Raw genomic sequence first — 23587 nt, 5'->3', positions numbered from 1 at the left:
AAAACTACCGAAACCTAACTAACCTAAGCACATTAACCTAAGGACATCACACACATCCATGCGCGACTCAGGATTCGAACCTGCGACCGTAGCAGCAGTGCGGTTCCGGACTGAAGCGCTTAGAACCGCTCGACCACAGCGGTCGGCAGCACATAGAAAGATGCAGCTGCGTCACCCTCTATATCTTGTATCCCAGGTGGATCAATTTTGCCGTGCCTGTTTCGCCCAAGGGTTTCAATATTTCTGAGAGAAAGTTACTTACTGCAGAGGCCGTTTTTAGACTTTGGTATTTCAGTTGTCTGTCAAAATTCCCTTCACAATATCATATCTCCCGTCTCGTTTTCATTAATTTCCTCTTCTCTTTTTACAAAGTTGCCTTCAAGTTCATTCCAATTGTATATTTTATACCACACAGGCAATATTTAGTATTTAAATATTTTCAAACAATAAACATTCAAAGTCGGCTCTATCACGCGTCGACGGATCAGCCACTTCTTTTGCTCCCAGGCTTCCGTTGCTGGGCAGACTCAGCATTACTCGAAGTCATGTTAGCATGGAACCTGTTTCTGTAGTACTGCGACAAAGGGAGCCCGTTATGTCGTACAAAAAATTTCTCTCAGCTAGATCAAACGTTTAAGTTCACTGCTCGTAATTCGCTTACGTACACTGAATTAGGAATGAATTGCGCACTTCCAATCGCTACACAATGAAAGAGATAACCCGATCCTTCTGCTCCAAGAAGCACTGGTCTCTTGACCCATTGTATAAGTAAGCAGAGCGGTTAGTCATTGTTGTCATGCCGAATTCAAATTAGTCTGGCTACGAACGAAGGACTGTTATACTCTTGAAAAAAAAAAGAATGGTGTGTGCATTACTCGAACGGACGAACACGCTATAAAAAGTCGAAATCATTCTTAAATGAGACATGAAGAATAAAACAACAAGTTCTGTCACCGTGTAGATTGTCTAAGGTGAGTCGACAGAAAAAGCTGGACTAGATAATACTCTCAGCCTTGTATAGTCCCTTTTGAGCCAGGACAGCGTGTTCGCCGGGGCTGGTATTACATGGTTCAGAGGTAACACTGGGTTGTTTAACAAGATGATAATGGACCGGCAGTAGTGACAAGCAAGTGCACGTGATAACTTAACTGCATATCATTTGAAAGCGGCAAAACTCCTTAGAAGAAAAGGACCATTAAGATTGATAATACGACTATTGTTAATATAACTAAGGGTACTGCCTGTAATTAACAAAACATTAACGCTATGTACTACTATATTTTAATGACTGTTTTGGAAAACACTGAAGTGGTGCGGAATCCCGTTACCATTTCCTTTGCTTAGTGTGCCAAATATGTATACTGCCGGGAAAAACATTAGTACATCTGGAAAGACGACGTCGATTTTGATCCGATGACGGCACATGTCACGTGGGGATAGTACACTACTGGCCATTAAAATTGCTACACCACGAAGATGACGTGCTACAGACGCGAAATTTAACCGACAGGAAGAAGATGCTGTGGTATGCAAATGATTAGCTTTTCAGAGCATTCACACAAGGTTGGCGCCGGTGACGACACCTACAACGTGCTGACATGAGGAGAGCTTCCAACCGATTTCTCATACACAAACAACAGTTGACCGGCGTTGCCTGGTGAAACGTTATTGTGATGCCTCGTGTAAGGAGGAGAAATGCGTACCATCACGTTTCAGACTTTGATAAAGGTCGGATTGTAACCTATCGCGATTGCGGTTTATCGTATCGCGACGCTGCTGCCCGCGTTGGTCGAGATCCAATGACTGTTAGCAGAATATGGAATTGGTGGGATTAGGAGGGTAATACAGATCGCCGTGCTGGATCCCAACGTCCCTCTTATCACTAGCAGTCGAGATGACAGGCATCTTATCCACATGGCTGTAACGGATCGTGCAGCCACGCCTCGATCCCGGAGTCAACAGATGGGGACGTTTGCAAGACAACAACCATGTGCACGAACAGTTCGACGACGTTTGCAACAGCATGGACTTTCAGCTCGGAGACCATGGCTGCGGTTACCCTTGACGCTGCATCATAGACAGGAGCGCCTGCGATGGTGTACTCAACGACGAACCTGGGTGCACGAATGGCAAAACGTCATTTTTTGGATGAATCCAGGTTCTGTTTACAGCATCACGATGGTCAAATCCGTGTTTGGCGACATCGCGGTGAACGCACATTGGAAGCGTGTATTCGTCATCGCCATACTGGCGTATCACCCGGCGTGATGGTATGGTGTACCATTGGTTACACGTCTCGGTCACCTTGTAACACTGCGCTAATGCACACGATACTCTTTAAAGCCTGTACTATAGTAAGTTGACGGGCTTCACCTTATAAGAAAGGATTTTGGTATATATGTTGACCGCGTGTACCTGAATGGAGGCAAAATCAGACTTACACCCACTCAGTAACAACAATGAAGTGCAACTACACGTTAGGACAGACAAGAAACAACACAGCAGATGCTACCACTTGATAATAATACGGTCGCCAGCCTAATTAGGCATTAACTGAGTTTCTTCCCTGTACAAGTTGATGTACGTTCAAGCATAACAACACGTAGTAACACTGCATTATATGGTAAATTTTAGAGCCAGAAAATCTACTGAACTAATAATTCCACTTTCTGTATTAATATGGACAACCCATAAATACACAACAATACACTATAATGTTTACCACGAACTTCGTACTGTCTACTGATCTGATTAAATTCGGGCATAGGTTACCCTAGCAATAGCACTTTCGAAACACACATGCAAAGTCAATTTTAAAAAGGGTAAAACACTGATAAATTTTGGTTTTATCTTGACTTTAACTTTGCTGGTCAAATCAGTTCAGTACACTTCAGAATTCAAATGAATAGAAAAGAAAGAAAAAGGGGGGGGGGAGACCCTGAAACTGTTATGATCACTGTATTGAAAATTTTAATTATTGAAATCATTAAGCATTCAATATTTCCAATATATGAGTTACTACTCTTTTTGTCTTATTTCCTGCTCATTTAAATGCAATTATTTTTGTCTCAAATTAATTAAACTTCATTGCTAATTCAGTTTGAAAATTATCTTCCACCTTGGTCATACCTATATTATTCGTCCAGTACTTCATTAACAACAAAGTTCTTTAAACATCATTCTAACATAGATAGGTCTGCAGGTAATTGTTATTAACATAAACTTTAAATCTTCATCTCGGGACACTCGGATTGCACAACATGTGGAAAGGACTCTGTCTAGGTTAGTTGTGAGGATAATTAAATGATAGGACAGTTCTGGTAAAATTTAAGTTGTTATTGAACAGTACGTAGCAAAAGTAACACTGGTCCACACGAGTACAGTACTAAAAGTTTCAACCTGTTCGTATCGATGCGGCGGTCGGCAGGCGGCGAGATGGTGAGGCACACAGTACACATACAGTCACAGCAATGGCTCTTGAAATATTGGCACTTTACTTCTTCATAGCGTCGCAATACTTTTCCTTTTAATGCCTATGGAATATTGCAATGCTGTATAGGCGTCGGAAACGGCGCATCCGAGGCTCAACGAAATCACGTTTTCCAGGAGAGCCTCCTCGATCCAGAACGTGTTTCTCAGACCGATGCCCAACTCCGACTACTACTGCTGAGCCCGTTGTGCCGTACAGCGTCCGTGTGCATTTTCCCACGCTCGCCTGCCTCCACCTTTTACCGCTCCCCTATAGACAGGGTATTCACCAAAGGTTTTGCATTCTACATATCCTAATACATTGCCTACGTATGGACCAGGCGCACAATTACAACTTTAACATCTTCCAATAGTTCCAACATTAGTTACACTTCAATTCTAGTATAATATTGCTTGAAATTTGACATAAATATTAATATTTACATCTAAAATTGTTTACAGTTTCTTTAACACAATGGCATGAAACAAATAAGAAATGAAATCAGAACATCGATTATACTAATTTATCAAAATTCAGAAGAAAAAATTTATTATATGTACAATAGTATAGCGTTGGTGTTGTTACAACCTCTTGTTCGTATTGACCGCACTTCGAACAGTGGACGTTACATTTCAGATGTGTTACGACCCGTGGCTCTACCCTTCATTTGATCCCTGCGAAACTCTACATTTCAGCAGGATAATGCACGACCGCATGTTGCAGGTCCTGTACTCGCCTTTCTGGATACAGAAAATGTTCGACTGCTGCCCTGGCCAGCACATTCTCCAGATCTCTCACCAACTGAAAACGTCTGGCAATGGTGGCCGAGCAACTGGCTCGTCACAATACGGCAGTCACTACTCTTGATGAACTGTGGTATCGTGTTGAAGCTGCATGGGCAGTTGTACCTGTACACGCCATCCAAGCTCTGTTTGACTCAATGCCCAGGCGTATCAAGGCCGTTATTACGGCCAGAGGTGGTTGTTCTGGGTACTGATTTCTCAGGATCTATGCACAAAAATTGCGTGAAAATATAATTAGTTCTAGTATAGTATATTTGTCAAATGAATACCCGTTTATCATCTGCATTTCTTCTTGGTGTAGCAATTTTAATGGCCAGTAGTGTAGCAGCAGGACTAAGGGCACAACACCTCTACCATGCCTTCGACTGATGCCACAGTATCCACGTGCACAGGTTGACTGGTGCCGTCAGAGGATCTTTTTGGAAGATGGAATGACGCACCATAGTCCTCAACGATGAAAGCAGATTCTGCCTGGACACAAGTGATGGTCGTTTACGCGTACGACGTAGACAAGATGAATTCTGTCTCGCAGAGTGTATTCGTCCAAGATACACTGGTCTCACCCCAGGGCTTTACGGTCAGGGGTGTGATGAGGTACAGCTCTCTTCACCTTTGGTGTTTCTGGAGGGGACGCTAACCACCCTTCGGTACGTGCAGAATCTTGTTAGATCAGTTCTTTTGCCGTTCTTGCGACAGGAAATTGATGTGTTGTTCCAACAGTGCTATACTCACCCAACACTGCCCGTGAAATTCAACGTGCTCTGGAAGACGTGCAGCAATTTGCCTGGCCACCATGATCTCCGGATTTGTCTTCAATGGAGTGCGTGTGTGGAGTGATGGGACGAGGAGTGACTCGTGCGGCTCCTCAGCCAACAACTCTTACAGAACTGCGTGAACCGGTCGAGCAGGCGTAGCGTAACGAATCCCACGACAGAATTCGCAGTCTGTACGATCAGCTGGATGCTACAGTCAGCATCTGTATTTTCGCCCGAGGAGGCTCCAGCACGCTGCGCGTTTCAGAATGGATCGATACCTGGCACCACAGTACCACTTGTGGTGTTAATCTGAAAATGTAATGCCGGCCGGTGTGGCCGAGCGGTTCTAGGCGCTTCAGTCTGGAACAGCGCGACCGCTACGATCGCAGGTTCGAATCCTGCCTCGGGCATGGCTGTGTGTGCTGTCCTTAGGTTAGTTAGGTTTAAGTAGTTCTAAGTTCTAGGGGATGTTAAGTCCCATAGTGCTCAGAGCCATTTGAACCATTTTTTTGAAAATGTAAAGAAAACTGGCGTTCTACGGATCGGAGCGTGAAATGTCAGATCCCTTAATCGGGCAGGTAGGTTAGAAAATTTAAAAAGGGAAATGGATAGATTAAAGTTAGATATAGTGGGAATTAGTGAAGTTCGGTGGCAGGAGGAACAAGACTTCTGGTCAGATGACTACAGGGTTATAAACACAAAGTCAAATAGGGGTAATGCAGGAGTAGGTTTAATAATGAATAGGAAAATAGGAATGCGGGTAAGCTACCACAAACAGCATAGTGAACGCATTATTGTGGCCAAGATAGATACGAAGCCCACACCTACTACAGTAGTACAAGTTTATATGCCAACTAGCTCTGCAGATGACGAAGAAATTGAAGAAATGTATGATGAAATAAAAGAAATTATTCAGATAGTGAAGGGAGACGAAAATTTAATAGTCATGGGTGACTGGAATTCGAGTGTAGGAAAAGGGAGAGAAGGAAACGTAGTAGGTGAATATGGATTGGGGCTAAGAAATGAAAGAGGAAGCCGCCTGGTAGAATTTTGCACAGAGCATAACTTAATCATAGCTAACACTTGGTTTAAGAATCATGATAGAAGGTTGTATACGTGGGAGAACCCTGGAGATACTAAAAGATATCAGATAGATTATACACTCCTGGAAATTGAAATAAGAATACCGTGAATTCATTGTCCCAGGAAGGGGAAACTTTATTGACACATTCCTGGGGTCAGATACATCACATATTCACACTGACAGAACCACAGGCACATAGACACAGGCAACAGAGCATGCACAATGTCGGCACTAGTACAGTGTATATCCACCTTTCGCAGCAATGCAGGCTGCTATTCTCCCATGGAAACGATCGTAGAGATGCTGCATGTAGTCCTGTGGAACGGCTTGCCATGCCATTTCCACCTGGCGCCTCAGTTGGACCAGCGTTCGTGCTGGACGTGCAGACCGCGTGAGACGACGCTTCATCCAGTCCCAAACATGCTCAATGGGGGACAGATCCGGAGATCTTGCTAGCCAGGGTAGTTGACTTAAACCTTCTAGAGCACGTTGGGTGGCACGGGATACATGCGGACGTGCATTGTCCTGTTGGAACAGCAAGTTCCCTTGCCGGTCTAGGAATGGTAGAACGATGGGTTCGATGAGGGCTAGGATGTACCGTGCACTATTCAGTGTCCCCTCGACGATCACCAGTGGTGTACGGCCGGTGTAGGAGATCGCTCCCCACACCATGATGCCGGGTGTTGGCCCTGTGTGCCTCGGTCGTATGCAGTCCTGATTGTGGCGCTCACGTGCACGGCGCCAACCACGCATACGACCATCATTGGCACCAAGGCAGAAGCGACTCTCATCGCTGAAGACGACACGTCTCCATTCGTCCCTCCATTCACGCCTGTCGCGACACCACTGGAGGCGGGCTGCACGATGTTGGGGCGTGAGCGGAAGACGGCCTAACGGTGTGCGGGACCGTAGCCCAGCTTCATGGAGACGGTTGCGAATGGTCCTCGCCGATACCCCAGGAGCAACAGTGTCCCTAATTTGCTGGGAAGTGGCGGTGCGGTCCCCTACGGTACTGCGTAGGATCCTACGGTCTTGGCGTGCATCCGTGCGTCGCTGCGGTCCGGTCCCAGGTCGACGGGCACGTGCACCTTCCGCCGACCACTGGCGACCACATCGATGTACTGTGGAGACCTCACGCCCCACGTGTTGAGCAATTCGGCGGTACGTCCACCCGGCCTCCCGCATGCCCACTATACGCCCTCGCTCAAAGTCCGTCAACTGCACATACGGTTCACGTCCACGCTGTCGCGGCATGCTACCAGTGTTAAAGACTGCGATGGAGCTCCGTATGCCACGGCAAACTGGCTGACACTGACGGCGGCGGTGCACAAATGCTGCGCAGCTAGCGCCATTCGACGGCCAACACCGCGGTTCCTGGTGTGTCCGCTGTGCCGTGCGTGTGATCATTGCTTGTACAGCCCTCTCGCAGTGTCCGGAGCAAGTATGGTGGGTCTGTCACACCGGTGTCAATGTGTTCTTTTTTCCATTTCCAGGAGTGTATAATGGTCAGACAGAGATTTAGGAACCAGGTTTTAAATTGTAGGACATTTCCAGGGACAGATGTGGACTCTGACCACAATCTATTGGTTATGACCTGTAGATTAAAACTGAAGAAACTGCGAAAAGGTGGGAATTTAAGGAGATGGGACCTGGATAAACTGAAAGAACCAGAGGTTGTACAGAGTTTCAGGGAGAGCATAAGGGAACAATTGACAGGAATGGGGGAACGAAATACAGTAGAAGAAGAATGGGTGGCTTTGAGGGATGAAGTAGCGATGGCAGCAGAGGATCAAGTAGGTAAAAAGACGAGGGCTAGTAGAAATCCTTGGGTAACAGAAGAAATATTGAATTTAATTGATGAAAGGAGAAAATATAAAAATGCAGTAAATGAAGCAGGCAAAAATGAATACAAACGTCTCAAAAATGAGATCGACAGGAAGTGGAAAATGGCTAAGCAGGAATGGCTAGAGGACAAATTTAAGGATGTAGAGGCTTATCTCACTAGGGGTAAGATAGATACTGCCTACAGGAAAATTAAAGAGACCTTTGGAGATAAGAGAACCACTTGTATGAACATCAAGAGCTCAGATGGAAACCCAGTTCTAAGCAAAGAAGGGAAAGCAGAAAGGTGGAAGGAGTATATAGAGGGTCTATACAAGGGCGATGCACTTGAGGACAATATTATGGAAATGGAAGAGGATGTAGATGAAGATGAAATGGGAGATACGATACTGCGTGAAGAGTTTGACAGAGCACTCAAAGATCTGAGTCGAAACAAGGCACCCGGAGTAGACAACATTCCATTGGAACTACTGACGGCCTTGGGAGAGCCAGTCCTGACAAAACTCTACCATCTGGTGAGCAAGATGTATGAAACAGGCGAAATACCCTCAGACTTCAAGAAGAATATAATAATTCCAATCCCAAATAAATCAGGTGTTGACAGGTGTGAAAATTACCGAACAATCAGTTTAATAAGCCACAGCTGCAAAATACTAACACAAATTATTTACAGACGAATGGAAAAACTAGTAGAAGCCGACCTCGGGGAAGATCAGTTTGGATTCCGTAGAAATACTGGAACACGTGAGGCAATACTGACCTTACGACTTATCTTAGAAGAAAGATCAAGGAAAGGCAAACCTACGTTTCTAGCATTTGTAGACTTAGAGAAAGCTTTTGACAATGTTGACTGGAAAACTCTCTTTCAAATTCTAAAGGTGGCAGGGGTAAAATACAGGAAGCGAAAGGCTATTTACAATTTGTACACAAACCAGATGGCAGCTATAAGAGTCGAGGGGCATGAAAGGGAAGCAGTGGTTGGGAAGGGAGTGAGACAGGGTTGTAGCCTCTCCCCGATGTTATTCAATCTGTATAGTGAGCAAGCAGTAAAGAAAACAAAAGAAAAATTCGGAGTAGGTATTAAAATGCATGGAGAAGAAATAAAAACGTTGAGGTTCGCCGATAACATTGTAATTCTGTCAGAGACAGCAAAGGACTTGGAAGAGCAGTTGAACGGAATGGATGGTGTCTTGAGGGGAGGATATAAGATGAACATCAACAAAAGCAAAACGAGGATAATGGAATGTAGTCGAATTAAGTCGGGTGATGTTGAGGGTATTAGATTAGGAAATGAGACACTTAAAGTAGTAAAGGAGTTTTGCTATTTGGGGAGCAAAATAACTGATGATGGTCGAAGTAGAGAGGATATAAAATGTAGACTGGCAATGGCAAGGAAAGCGTTTCTGAAGAAGAGAAATTTGTTAACATCGAGTATAGATTTAAGTGTCAGGAATTCATTTCTGAAAGTATTTGTATGGAGTGTAGCCATGTATGGAAGTGATACATGGACGGTAAATAGTTTGGACAAGAAGAGAATACAAGCTTTCGAAATGTGGTGCTACAGAAGAATGCTGAAGATTAGATGGGTAGATCACATAACTAATGAGGAAGTATTGAATAGGATTGGGGAGAAGAGAAGTTTGTGGCACAACTTGACCAGAAGAAGGGATCGGTTGGTAGGACATGTTCTGAGGCATCAAGGGATCACCAATTTAGTATTGGAGAGCAGCGTGGAGGGTAAAAATCGTAGGGGGAGACCAAGAGATGAATACACTAAGCAGATTCAGAAGGATGTAGGTTGCAGTAGGTACTGGGAGATGAAGAAGCTTGCACAGGATAGAGTAGCATGGAGAGCTGCATCAAACCAGTCTCAGGACTGAAGACCACAACAACAACAATCATTTCATGTACTCCATATGCACTGTTGCAACAATAAATCTTGACTGAACTGGAAACTGCTAAAGGTTGCACTAATTTGTCTAGTGTGACTGAATGTGATGAGTATTTATCTAATTTTTTGTTCCGTTTATGTTACGGAAGATTTCGAAAGTGGGACTGTGCTGGCATACAATTTACTGTGCTCGTAATGCGGCCATCTCGATGTACCAATCGTCATCGACAGTTATACGAAACAATGAAGAAGATTTTTTTATGTGACGTCGGATAGTGCTACAATAGTAATCAGTAAATTTTCACTATTACCCCCGTTCTCCTTGCCGTCTGGCGAGAAAAACGTCTTCTACTAGATTTGACCTACCTTGCCTCCGAACTCAGCTGCCTATCCTTGACCGCAAGTATATAAAATATTAACAGAAATTCCTTACAGTACTTCAGACATATAGCAAGTCGAAGTGGTAAGCTTCGTTACGAACCATCGATAATAATCTCACCAGACTAATTATCTCCTTAAGAGAGCGCACTGGTCACACTTGAACTTTGTAGAAATTGCACAAAATGGCGAAGTGTCCCCCCACATCTGAGTATGTGATGGCTGTGAAGGGCCTCGTAATGTGCCAGTTGGTTGTACGGAATCTGCGCTGTGCGGTGCGTCGGCTTGGGACATGACAGCATTAGAGGAAAAGAGGTATTGTGTTTGGATGCGCCCATGAAGATACAGTGAAGAAGTTGTCCAGTTTGTTGGTATGTAAACGCGGTGTAGTCGACGTGTCGTCAAGGAAACGTGTACCACCTGCAATCATGTATCACGGAGTATGAACAATGATTGCAAAAAAAAAGAGAAACGATAACTGGAAGGATCTACACCTACATATATACTCCGCTATCAACCAAGCGGTGTGTGGAGGAGGGCACTATTCGCATCAAAGTCATATCCCTCCCCCCCCCCCCCCCACCCCCCCACTCCACTGTTCCAGTCGCAGATCACGCGAGTGAATAACGACTGAACTCCTCAGTACGAGCTCTAATTTCCCTTGTCTTTGAATGGCGATAAGAAAGTTGGGGTTAATAATATATGTTCTACATCTTCGGCGAAGATCGGATATTGGAATTTAGTGAGCAGCCCCTTCTGTTTAGCGCGTCGTCTATCTGCAAGTGTGTCCCACTTCAAACTTTCTATGAGATTTGTAACGCTTTCGCGATGGCTAAATGTACCAGTCACAAATCTTGCCGCTCTTCTTTGGACCTTCTCAATCTCTTGAATCAGACGCAACTGGTAAGGGTCCCACACAGACGAACAGTACTCTAAGGGCGGACGAACTAAAGTATTGTAAGCAATTTCCTTTGTTGAAGGACTGCATCGCTTCAGGATTCTACCAATAAACCGCAATCTAGAGTTCGTCTTACCCGTTACTTGCGTAATCTGATCGTTCCATTTGAGATCATTTCGAATAGTCACACCCAGATACTTGACGGATGTTACCGATTCCAAAAACTGGGCATTTATTTTGTAGTCGCACAGTAATGGGGATTTTAGCTTTGTTATACGCAGTAGGTTACACCACACATTTATTTTCTGCAAATCTCCATTGATTTGTTCACAACTTTCATGACTACTTTCCTGTAGACTACAGCATCATCGGCAAACAGTCTAATGCGGTTGTCAATACCGTCAACCAGATCGTTTGCGTAATCGTAAGAAGCAGCGGATCTATTACGCTGCCCTGGGGCACCTCTGATGTTACGCTTGTTTCTGTTGAAGTCTCCCCGTTCAGGACGACATACTGCTCTCTGTCTGTTAGAAAACTTTCTATCCAACCGCATATGTCATGGGATAGACCGTAAGCGCGCACTTTTTGGAGCAAGCGACAGTGCGGAACTGAGTCGAACGCCTTTCGAAAGTCGAGGAACCTGGGGGCTGGTATCTAGCACTTGTTGTATATCATGCACAAAGACGGCCAGCTACGTCTCGCATGACTGCTGTTTCCTAAAACTGTGCTGGTTTCTGCAGATGAGCTTCTCAGAGTCTAGAAAGGTCATTATATCTGAACACAAAATAAAATATGTTCCACGCTTCTACAACAAATCGACGTCAGTGAAATTGGCCATCATAAATAACTGATCATAAATTACTGTAGGCTGACTTTACATGACAGGCCTTGTAAAGGCGGTCGGCTTCACAACAGACGGGAATTGCTGCCGTTTGTGAATGCAGGTCCATCTCGACCAGTTTCCGAGCGAACATTGCGAAGAGACTGCATGCAATGGACGACTGTAGTCGGATAGCTCGCTAAAGGCCATTGCTCACAGGTAACAGGAAACAGAAACAGGACAGTAACTAACTAGACGCGTCTAATAGTCCGAGAAGGCACGATTTTGCCTCTTTTTAAATGATACAACGAGTCGAATGTGTCGACGACCAGATTAGGCGTTCACGCTTCAGTGTGTGAACGGTGTAGTCCAGGTCGGAGGTGCTTCTGCGGCATTTTGCGGATGTCATCGTATCATGGACCTGGCGCTACGGATTCAGTTTCTCGTGAACGTGAAATAGGATGTTTATTTCAGCTGTATCACTTTTTCTTCATCATCTACATGATGAGTATGCTGTGGACATTCAGGACTAGAAAGGTGACAATAGCTGTGTTCATGCAGCTGGAGGCGTGCGTTCCTGGTATGAAGAACGCTCAAGCACCGTTTCGATCTTAATTCCATAGAAAATGCCTGCGACTTTTTGGAACAACGTACGAAACATAGTAATCACCAATTCCTCAACTTCATCTACATCTACATACATACTCCGCAATCCACCATACGGTGCGTGGCGGAGGGTACCTCGTACCACAACTAGCATCTTCTCTCTCTGTTCCACTCCCAAACAGAACGAGGGAGAAATGACTGCCTATATGCCTCTGTACGAGCCCTAATCTCTCTTATCTTATCTTTGTTGTCTTTCCGCGGAATGTAAGTTGGCGGCAGTAAAATTGTACTGCAGTCAGCCTCGAATGCTGGTTCTCTAAATTTCCTCAGTAGCGATTCACGAAAAGAACGCCTCCTTTCCTCTAGAGAATCCCACACGAGTTCCTGAAGCATTTCCGTAACACTCGCGTGATGATCAAACCTACCAGTAACAAATCTAGCAGCTCGCCTCTGAATTGCTTCTATGTCCTCCCTCAATCCGACCTGATAGGGATCCCAAACGCCCGAGCAGTACTCAAGAATAGGTCGTAGTAGTGTTTTATAAGCGGTCTCCTTTACAGATGAACCACATCTTCCCAAAATTCTACCAATGAACCGGAAACGACTATCCGCCTTCCCCACAACTGCCATTACATGCTTGTCCCACTTCATATCGCTGTGCAATGTTACGCCAAAATATTTAATCGACGTGACTGTGTCAAGCGCTACACTACTAATGGAGTATTCAAACATTACGGGATTCTTTTTCCTATTCATCTGCATTAATTTACATTTATCTATATTTAGAGTTAGCCGCCATTCTTTACACCAATCACAAATCCTGTCCAAGTCATCTTGTATCCTCCTACAGTCACTCAACGACGACACCTTCCCGTACACCACAGCATCATCAGCAAACAACCGCACATTGCTATCCACTCTATCCAAAAGATCATTTATGTAGATAGCAAACAACAGCGGACCTACCACACTTCCCTGGGGCACTGCAGATGATACCATCACCTCCGATGAACACTCACCATCGAGGACAACGTACTGGGTTCTATTACTTAAGAAGTCTTCGAGCCACTCACATACTTGGGAACCAATCCCATATGCTCGTACCTTAGTTAGGAGTCTGCAGTGGGGCACCAAGTCAAACGATTTCCGGAAGTCAAGGAATATGGCATCCATCTGATACCCTTCACCCATGGTTCGTAAGATATCATGTGAAAAAAGGGAGAGTTGCGTTTCGCAGGAGCGATGCTTTCTAAAGCCGTGCTGATGCATGGACAGCAACTTCTCTGTCTCAAGGAAATTCATTATATTCGAACTGAGAATATGTTTGAGAATCCTGCAACAAACCGATGTTAAGGGTATTGGTATGTAATTTTTAGGATCGGTCCTTCTACGCTTCTTATATACAGGCGTCACCTGCACTTTTTTCCAGTCGCTCAGGACTTTACTTTGGGCAAGAAATTCGCGATAAATGCAAGCTAAGTAAGGAGCCAATGCAGTAGAGTACTCTCTGTAAAACCGAATTGGAATCCCATCAGGACCTGGCGATTTATTTATTTTCAACACATTCAGCTGCTTCACAACCCCACAACTTGGTACCTCTACAGATCTTCAACTACATATGGTATACCTGACAAAACTAGTGGTCTCTTCTTTCTGCCGAAGTGAGCTGGTGTCATGCGCTGTTACAGTGATGTTTCCTGCGAGTGGTTTATTTCCTGTCCTATATCCTAACAAACAGTAACAAGCTTATTTGTGAAAATAAGCGATTACTGCACATTGAAAAGTTACTCCAGACAGATATCGTAGACTTTTTTTTATTCGTCATTTTTTTCACTGGTTCGATTCAGTCCGTCACGAATTCTTCTGTTGCGCGAACCTCTTTATCTCAGAGTAGCACTTTCGCTTTACGTCCTCAATAATTTCTTGGATCTATTCGGTTTGTCTCTCTGTACAGATTTTACTCTCCAAATTATTATTATTGTTATTATCATTATTATCCTTACGTTCGTCTTTTCGTGGGTGCGTTCGCTCATAATCTCATTTTTATGGATGGCAATGCGTAAACGCTTCGAACAGCGCAAGTGAAAGAACTGTTGGAACGAGAACATATTCTGCGACTGACCTGGGCTGCCCATTTTCACCTGCTCAGTACGTGTGAGATGCGTTGGGGTGACGTATTTCAGCACCTCCACATACACCAGCGACAATCCAGCAGTTAAGAGTCGCGGTGGTGGAGGAATGGTACCACATAATCCCTTACCAGCCTTGTGGACACCAAGGGAGCACGTGCGCTGCTGTCTGTGACGATCACACTTGATTAAGAAACAAATCCCTCCTTTTGGAGTGTCCAGGGGCAGTGACTTCAGTGTAATATATTTGAATAAAAGAATCCTCTTCGTCTCATTGCGTATTTGTTTCAGTTACCTTTTGACCTATGCTGCAGTAATTCTTCCCACTGGGCGACAATTGTTGAACTATATGAAACAAAATCGTCATAAATTATGAACAGTTAGCGTCAGAACGTACAAAGTACACGGTTGCTCGCTGGGTATGATGGAATTAGTATGCGCTGTATGGTTTGATTTATCGACGAAGCCCACTTTCATTTGCATGGGTTCGTCAATAAGCTAAATTGGCGCATTTGGGGGACTGACAATTCACATTGCGCGATCGAGAAGTCTCTTGACTCTCAACCAGTGATTGTGTGGTGTGCAATGTCCAGTCACGGAATAATCGGTGCGATATCCTTGATGGCACGGTGACTACCGAACGGTACGTGAAGGTCTTAGAAGATGATTTCATCCCCTTTATCCAAAGTGACCCCGATTTGGAAAAGATGTGCTTCGTGTAACACGGAGCTCGGTCCCAGCCGAGCAGGAGAGTGTTTGATGTCCTGGAGGAGCACTTTGGGGAGCGCATTCTGGCTCTGCGGTACCCAGAGGCCACTGGCATGGGCCTCGATTGGCCGCCATATTCTCGGGATCTCAACACATGCGACTCCTTTTTTTGGGGCTATTTTAAAGACAAGGTGTACAGCAATAACCCCAAAACTATTGCTGAGGTCATCGACACTGTCACTGTTCCGATACTTCAGCGGGTCGCACAGAATTTCGCTATTCGTCTGCGCCAATATGAATATCTGCAGTGACGTTTACATATTGAGTAAAGTGTGTACACGCCGTCGTTTGTAACTAATTTACACTTTTTTTTCATATAGTTCAATAATCGTCACCCTGTATGTACGGTGCAAGTTTCATCGAGCTATGTCGCCTGGCAGCGACACGTCATGCGAAAGTTACTTTCATACACTAGTATACAGGATGGTCCATTGATAGTGATCGGGCCAAATATCTCACGAAATAAGCATCAAACGAAAAAACTAAAAAGAACGAAACTCGTCTAGCTTCAAGGAGGAAATCAGATGGCGCTATAGTTGGCCCGCTAGATGGCGCTGCCATAGGTCAAACGCATATCAACTGCGTTTATTTTTAAATAGGAAGCCCCATTTTCATTACTTATTCGCGTAGTACGTAAAGTAATATGAATGTTTTAGTTGGACCACTTTTTTCGCTTTGTGATAGATGGCGCTGTAGTAGTCACAAACATGTAAGTACGCAGTTATCACGTAACATTCCGCCAGTACGGACGGTATTTGCTTCGTGATACATTACCCGTGTTAAAATGGACCGTTTACCAATTGCGGAAAATGTCGATATCGTGTTGATGTATGGCTATTGTGATCAGAATGCCTAACGGGCGTGTGCTATATATGCTGCTCGGTATCCTGGACGACATCATGAAAGTGTCCGGACCGTTCGCAGAATAGTTACGTTATTTAAGGAAACAGGAAGTGTTTAGCTACATGTGAAACGTCAACCACGACCTGCAACAAATGATGATGCCCAAGTAGGTGTTTTAGCTGCTGTCGCGGCTAATCCGCACATCAGTAGCAGACAAATTGCGCGAGAGTCGGGAATCTCAAAAACGTCGGTGTTGAGAATGCTGTATCAACATCGATTGCACCCGTACCATATTTCTATGCAGCAGGAATTGCATGGCGACGACTTTGAACGTCATGTACATTTCTGCCACTGGGCACAAAAGAAATTAGTGGACGATAACAGATTTTTTTGCACGCGTTCTATTTAGCGACGAAGCGTCATTCACCAACAGCGGTAACGTAAACCGGCATAATATGCAATATTGGGCAACGGAAAATCCACGATGGCTGCGACAAGTGGAACATCAGCGACCTTGGCGGCTTAATATCTGGTGCGGCATTATGGGAGGAAGGATAATTGGCCCCCATTTTATCGATGGCAATCTAAATGGTGCAATGTATGCTGATTTCCTACGTAATGTTCTACCGATGTTACTACAAGAAGTTTCACTGCATGACAGAATGGCGATGTACTTCCAACATAATGGATGTCCGGCACATAGCTCGCGCGCGGTTGAAGCGGTATTGAATAGCATATTTCCTGACGGGCGGATTGGTGTTCGAAGCACCATACCATGTCCCGCACGTTCACCGGATCTGACGTCCCCGGATTTCTTTCTGTGGGAAAAGTTGAAGGATATTTGCTATCGTGATCCACCGACAACGCCTGACAATATGCGTCAGCGCATTGTCAATGCATGTGCGAACATCACGGAAGGCGAATGAGGAATGTCGTTACGCGTATTGCCAAAGGCATTCAGATGGACGGACATTATTTTGAGCATTTATTGCATTAATGTGGTATTTACAGGTAATCACCCTGTAACACCATGCGTTCTTAGAAATGATAAGTTCACAAAGATACATATATCACTTTGGAACAACCGAAATAAAATGTTCAAACGTTCTTACGTTCTGTATTTTAATTGAAATAACCTACCTGTTACCAACTGTTCGTCTAAAATTGTGATCAATATTTTTGTGACTAATACAGCGCCATCTATCACAAAACGATAAAAGTGGTCCAACTAAAACATTCGTATTTCTTTAAGTACTACGCGAATATGTAATGAAAAATGGGGGTTCCTATTAAAAAAAAAACAAAAAAAACGCAGTTGATATCCGTTTGACCTATGGCAGCGCCATCTAGCGGGCTAACCATCGCGCCATCTGGTTTCCCCCTTCAAACTAGACAAGTTTAGTTCTTTGTAGTTTTTTCGTTTGACGCTTATTTCGTGAGATATTTAGCCCGGTCACGATCAATGGACCACCCTGTATATAACACCTAAGTGTATATTACCCATCTTCTCCTATAGCTTGCTTTTACAAAATTTCGATCGTTTTGCACCATTGTAGATTGTAGAACGCGTTTTCTTGATCGATAAATGCTACTAACGTGTCTTAATTTTTGTAAAGTCTTGCTTCTATTATCGGTCGCAAAGTGAGAACTGCCCCTCTGTGGTGCTTTTACCTTTCCGAACCCCATACTGATCGTCAACAAATAGGTCATCAGTTTTCGTTTTCTAGGGATGATGGCGTATTGCAGCACAAAGACAGGCACGGCTGAGTGCGGGAGAATTGTCGCTGCAGACGCCAGACTGGGCCTCGTGTGTGCGTCTGCCCGCCAGTCCAGACGCACGCCGGCAGCATCCGAGGCGCCGGGACGGCGCGGCGTCCCGATTCCAGGTCACAGCTATTGATCGCAGACGGAAAGAAATTAACGCTGACAATGGGCACGTCGGCGCTGCCCAGCTGGCATGCCGCGTCCGTGTAGCTGCGAGCCGAGGAACGCACTGCCGGGCACAACCGGCGACGGGTTAAGGTCGCGCCGGACCCGTAGCGCTGGCGGACTGCGGGCATACTCTTCAGTCACGAACAGGGCGATTCAGAAATACGCGATATTTTGAAATTTGTGCTTTGTTGGTAGCTCTGAGCGGTTCTCAACGTTGAGTAAAATGCAGTGTGTCCCAGAAGGAATGGTCAGTACTCAGGGATGTGACAGGAACGTTCATTTGATGCGAAACACCTCGTATGAATATATGGTCTGTTCCAATCGGTTTCTGAGACAGAACACATTTAATGTACATTTGTTTTCGGATTAGTGCTGCGCACGTATGTACACTCCTGGAAACTGAAATAAGAACACCGTGAATTCATTGTCCCAGGAAGGGGAAACTTTATTGACGCATTCCTGGGGTCAGATACATCACATGATCACACTGACAGAACCACAGGCACATAGACACAGGCAACAGAGCATGCACAATGTCGGCACTAGTACAGTGTATATCCACCTTTCGCAGCAATGCAGGCTGCTATTCTCCCATGGAGACGATCGTAGAGATGCTGGATGTAGTCCTGTGGAACGGCTTGCCATGCCATTTCCACCTGGCGCCTCAGTTGGATCAGCGTTCGTGTTGGACGTGCAGAAGACGACGCTTCATCCAGTCCAAAACCATGCTCAATGGGGGACAGATCCGGAGATCTTGCTGGCCAGGGTAGTTGACTTACACCTTCTAGAGGACGTTGGGTGGCACGGGATACATGCGGACGTGCATTGTCCTGTTGGAACAGCAAGTTCCCTTGCCGGTCTAGGAATGGTAGAACGATGGGTTCGATGACGGTTTGGATGTACCGTGCACTATTCAGTGTCCCCTCGACGATCACCAGTGGTGTACGGCCAGTGTAGGAGATGGCTCCCCACACCATGATGCCGGGTGTTGGCCCTGTGTGCCTCGGTAGTATGCAGTCCTGATTGAGGCGCTCACCTGCACGGCGCCAAACACGCATACGACCATCATTGGCACCAAGGCAGAAGCGACTCTCATCGCTGAAGACGACACGTCTCCATTCGTCCCTCCATTCACGCCTGTCGCGACACCACTGGAGGCGGGCTGCACGATGTTGGGGCGTGAGCGGAAGACGGCCTAACGGTGTGCGGGACCGTAGCCCAGCTTCATGGAGACGGTTGCGAATGGTCCTCGCCGATACCCCAGGAGCAACAGTGTCCCTAATTTGCTGGGAAGTGGCGGTGCGGTCCCCTACGGCACTGCGTAGGATCCTACGGTCTTGGCGTGCATCCGTGCGTCGCTGCGGTCCGGTCCCAGGTCGACGGGCACGTGCACCTTCCGCCGACCACTGGCGACCACATCGATGTACTGTGGAGACCTCACGCCCCACGTGTTGAGCAATTCGGCGGTACGTCCACCCGGGCTCCCGCATGCCCACTATACGGCCTCGCTCAAAGTCCGTCAACTGCACATACGGTTCACGTCCACGCTGTCGCGGCATGCTACCAGTGTTAAAGACTGCGATGGAGCTCCGTATGCCACGGCAAACTGGCTGACACTGACGGCGGCGGTGCACAAATGCTGCGCAGCTAGCGCCATTCGACGGCCAACACCGCGGTTCCTGGTGTGTCCGCTGTGCCGTGCGTGTGATCATTGCTTGTACAGCCCTCTCGCAGTGTCCGGAGCAAGTATGGTGGGTCTGACACACCGGTGTCAATGTGTTCTTTTTTCCATTTCCAGGAGTGTATTTTACCTACCCAAACTCTTTGATCTACCTCGCTGCTTTCAACCTTTTTGTTCAGGATGTCTTCTTGCCATAAGAATAGGACTGGAACCAAAATTGAAACCTATGGGACAGTCTTTGTGATTTCTCCATAGCCACAACAATTTTCTGTCTTTCCAGCATTGTTTGAACTTTTTGCCTTCTGTAATTTTTGAGAACATATCTCGGGGAGAAACAGCGGTATGGCTGAAAGTACCTCAAGAATGAACGCAAACAGTCTCGACCCCAAAAACATTTATTTCGATGGTAACCGATTTCAGTAAGATTTTGGCCATCCTCAGACACTCATACCATGATAGCAGGCTGTGGCGGTGAATGCAGTGGGTGTTGTAACTCCACGAATGTCAACTGCTCATGGCATAAGAATCTGTGGATGGTCAAAAACTGACTGAGACCAATTACCATTGAAACAAATGTTTTTGTAGTCGAGAGTGTTTGTGTCCGTTACTTTTTGCATTCTGTTTGTTAAGTACGATTGTGTGTGAAGCTATCAATTCTACAAATAATAGTGTACGTTAAATGTGTTCTATCCCGGAAATAATTCGAGTTTACCTGCCATACGCCTGGATATTGAGCATTTCCTCTGAGACGTCATGTACAGAAACCAGCTCACACCTCCTTGCCATCTAGTTAACATGGATACTTGAAGTGTTGCGCAGAGTGCTTTTGCTATCAAAGCTTCTGCAGCTGCATCTACATCTACATTTACATTTACATCTACATCTACACTCCGCTACCCACCAACCAGAAGAAGGTTCTGTGCGTACCGTGTCACTTCCCCTTTTTCCTGTTCCAATCGGGTACGGTTCGCGGGAAGAATGATTACTGACTGGTAAGCCTCTGCTTGTGTGCGAACCTCTCTGATTTGATCTTCATTGATCTTCATTGCCTTCTCAGGAGATATACATAGTAGGAAACAATATACTGGTTGACCCTTGTAGGAAAAAGCGTTTTCTGAACTTCAGCAGTGGGCCACACCGTGATGCAGAACGCCTCTCCTGCAGCTTCTGCCACTGGAGTCGACTGAGCACCTCAGTGACGCTTTCGCGCTTAATAAATGAATTTGTTACGAAATGTGCTGCTCTTCTTCGGACCTTTGCTGTTTCCTCTACCAATCATATCTGATATGGATTCCAGATTGACGAGCAATATGCAAGTTCAAAATGGTTCAAATGGCTCTAAGCACTATGGGACATCTGATGTTATCAGTCCCCTAGACTTAGAACTACTTAAACATAACTAACCTAAGGACATGGTAGCAGTTACTTCTGTAAAATATCTGGGAGTATGCGTGCGGAACGATTTGAAGTGGAATGATCATATAAAATTAATTGTTGGTAAGGCGGGTACCAGGTTGAGATTCATTGGGAGAGTCCTTAGAAAATGTAGTCCATCAACAAAGGAGGTGGCTTACAAAACACTCGTTCGACCTACACTTGAGTATTGCTCATCAGTGTGGGATCCGTACCAGATCGGGTTGACGGAGGAGATAGAGAAGATCCAAAGAAGAGCGGCGCGTTTCGTCACAGGGTTATTTGGTAACCATGATAGCGTTACGGAGATGTTTAACAAACTCAAGTGGCAGACTCTGCAAGAGAGGCGCTCTGCGTCGCGGTGTAGCTTGCTCGCCAGGTTTCGAGAGGGTGCGTTTCTGGATGAGGTATCGAATATATTGCTTCCCCCTACTTATACCTCCCGAGGAGATCACGAATGTAAAATTAGAGAGATTAGAGCGCGCACGGAGGCTTTCAGACAGTCGTTCTTCCCGCGAACCATACGCGACTGGAACAGGAAAGGGAGGTAATGACAGTGGCACGTAAAGTGCCCTCCGCCACACACCGTTGGGTGGCTTGCGGAGTATAAATGTAGATGTAGATGTAGATGTAGACATCACGCACATCCATACTCGAGGCAGGATTCAAACCTGCGACCGTAGCAGCAGCGCGGTTCCGGACTGAAGTGCCTAGAACCGCTCAGCCACAGCGGCTGGCGCAGTATGCAAGTGTTGGACTATATTTGATGGACTATATCTCCTGAGGATTCTTCCAGTGAATCTCAGCCTGACCTCTGCGGTACTCGCGATTAATTTTATGTGGTCGTTTTATTTCAAGTAAAGGATCTTTTTGTCTATGTATTCGCAACGCGTTACATTCGTTTATGTTGAGAGTCAATTGTCCCTCCCTGCACGAAACGTCGATACTCTGCAAGTCTTCCTTTACTTCGCTGCAATCTTCTTACGTTGCGACTTCTTTGTATACGACAGAATCATTGGCGAAAAGTCTCATGGAACTTCGGCGTTATCTACTAGGTCATTTAAGTATATTGTAAAAGTGACGGTCCTATAATACTCTCTTGGGGAGCTCCCGAAATTACTTTTACATCTGAAGACTTCGTTCAGAATGACTTGCTGTCACCCAGTCCAGTCACGCAGTTGGTCTGATATTCTGTACGCTCGTATTATCTTCATTAGGCGACAGTGCGGAACTGTATCGAACGCTTTACGGTAGCCGATTAACGTGGCATCTATCTGGGCGCTTTTACGTACTGATTTCTAGGGTTGGTGAACGAACAGAGTGAGATGGGTTTTCGGAACCAATATTGATGCCTACAGAGGAGATTTTCGGTTTCCAGAAATACCGTAATAAGCGAGCATAAAACATGTTCCAAAAATATACAACAGACCAACGTCAGAGATATAGCCCTACAGCTTTGTGCGTCTGTTCGACGATTCCTTTTGAAGGTAAAAATAAAGACAGCGCGGAGGTTGCACGCAGAGAATTTCACGACCACTTTAATTTAAGACGCCACGATCACGTTTCATCATCTCAACCTTCAGGTCGAGTGCAAACTTTTCGTACTATCGAAGATGTTCAGGCTGCTGTCATAAGAAGCGAATATCGTTCAATCTATAGTCATGCACCGTCTTTTCGGTTGCATAGCTGAAGTGTTCGAAGGATAGAAGTACAACACTTACACTACCAGCCATAAAAGTTGCATATCGTAAAGGAGCTGAAACTAAACGATCACCTAATGCGACGAAAATTCTGTGAACGAATGACTGGAAAGATAAACGATGACAATGAGTTTGTTAACAACGTGTGGATATCTGACGAAGCCGATTTCCATCTTAATTGATCTGTTATCACACAAAATTTTCTTTATTGGGCACAAGAAAATTCTGCTCAACCACACAAACGTCCACTGTACAGTATCGAAGTTACCGTGTGGTGTGCTGTATCATCATATGGCAAAACAGGTCATTATTATTCGAGGACGAGCGCGGTCTTGCGACTACAGTGACATCGGATCGGTACGTCGCCAAGCTCGAACTTTTGTTGAACAAAACTATACACATTTTCACAAATTACTGGCATTGTCGGGTTTCCGCAAGACATCAATGTCACACATAGCATGAATACTGGTAACAGTCGAGCGGTCCAAGGCGCTGCAGTCATGGACTGTGCGGCTGGTCCCGGCGGAGGTTCGAGTCCTCCCGCGGGCATGGGTGTTTGTGTTTGTCCTTAGGAT

This window comes from Schistocerca cancellata, chromosome 8 (assembly GCF_023864275.1).
Source record: "Schistocerca cancellata isolate TAMUIC-IGC-003103 chromosome 8, iqSchCanc2.1, whole genome shotgun sequence".
Lineage (NCBI taxonomy): Eukaryota > Metazoa > Arthropoda > Insecta > Orthoptera > Acrididae > Schistocerca > Schistocerca cancellata.
The sequence above is the reverse complement of the archived record's forward strand: the minus strand, read 5'-3'. Positions refer to the sequence as shown.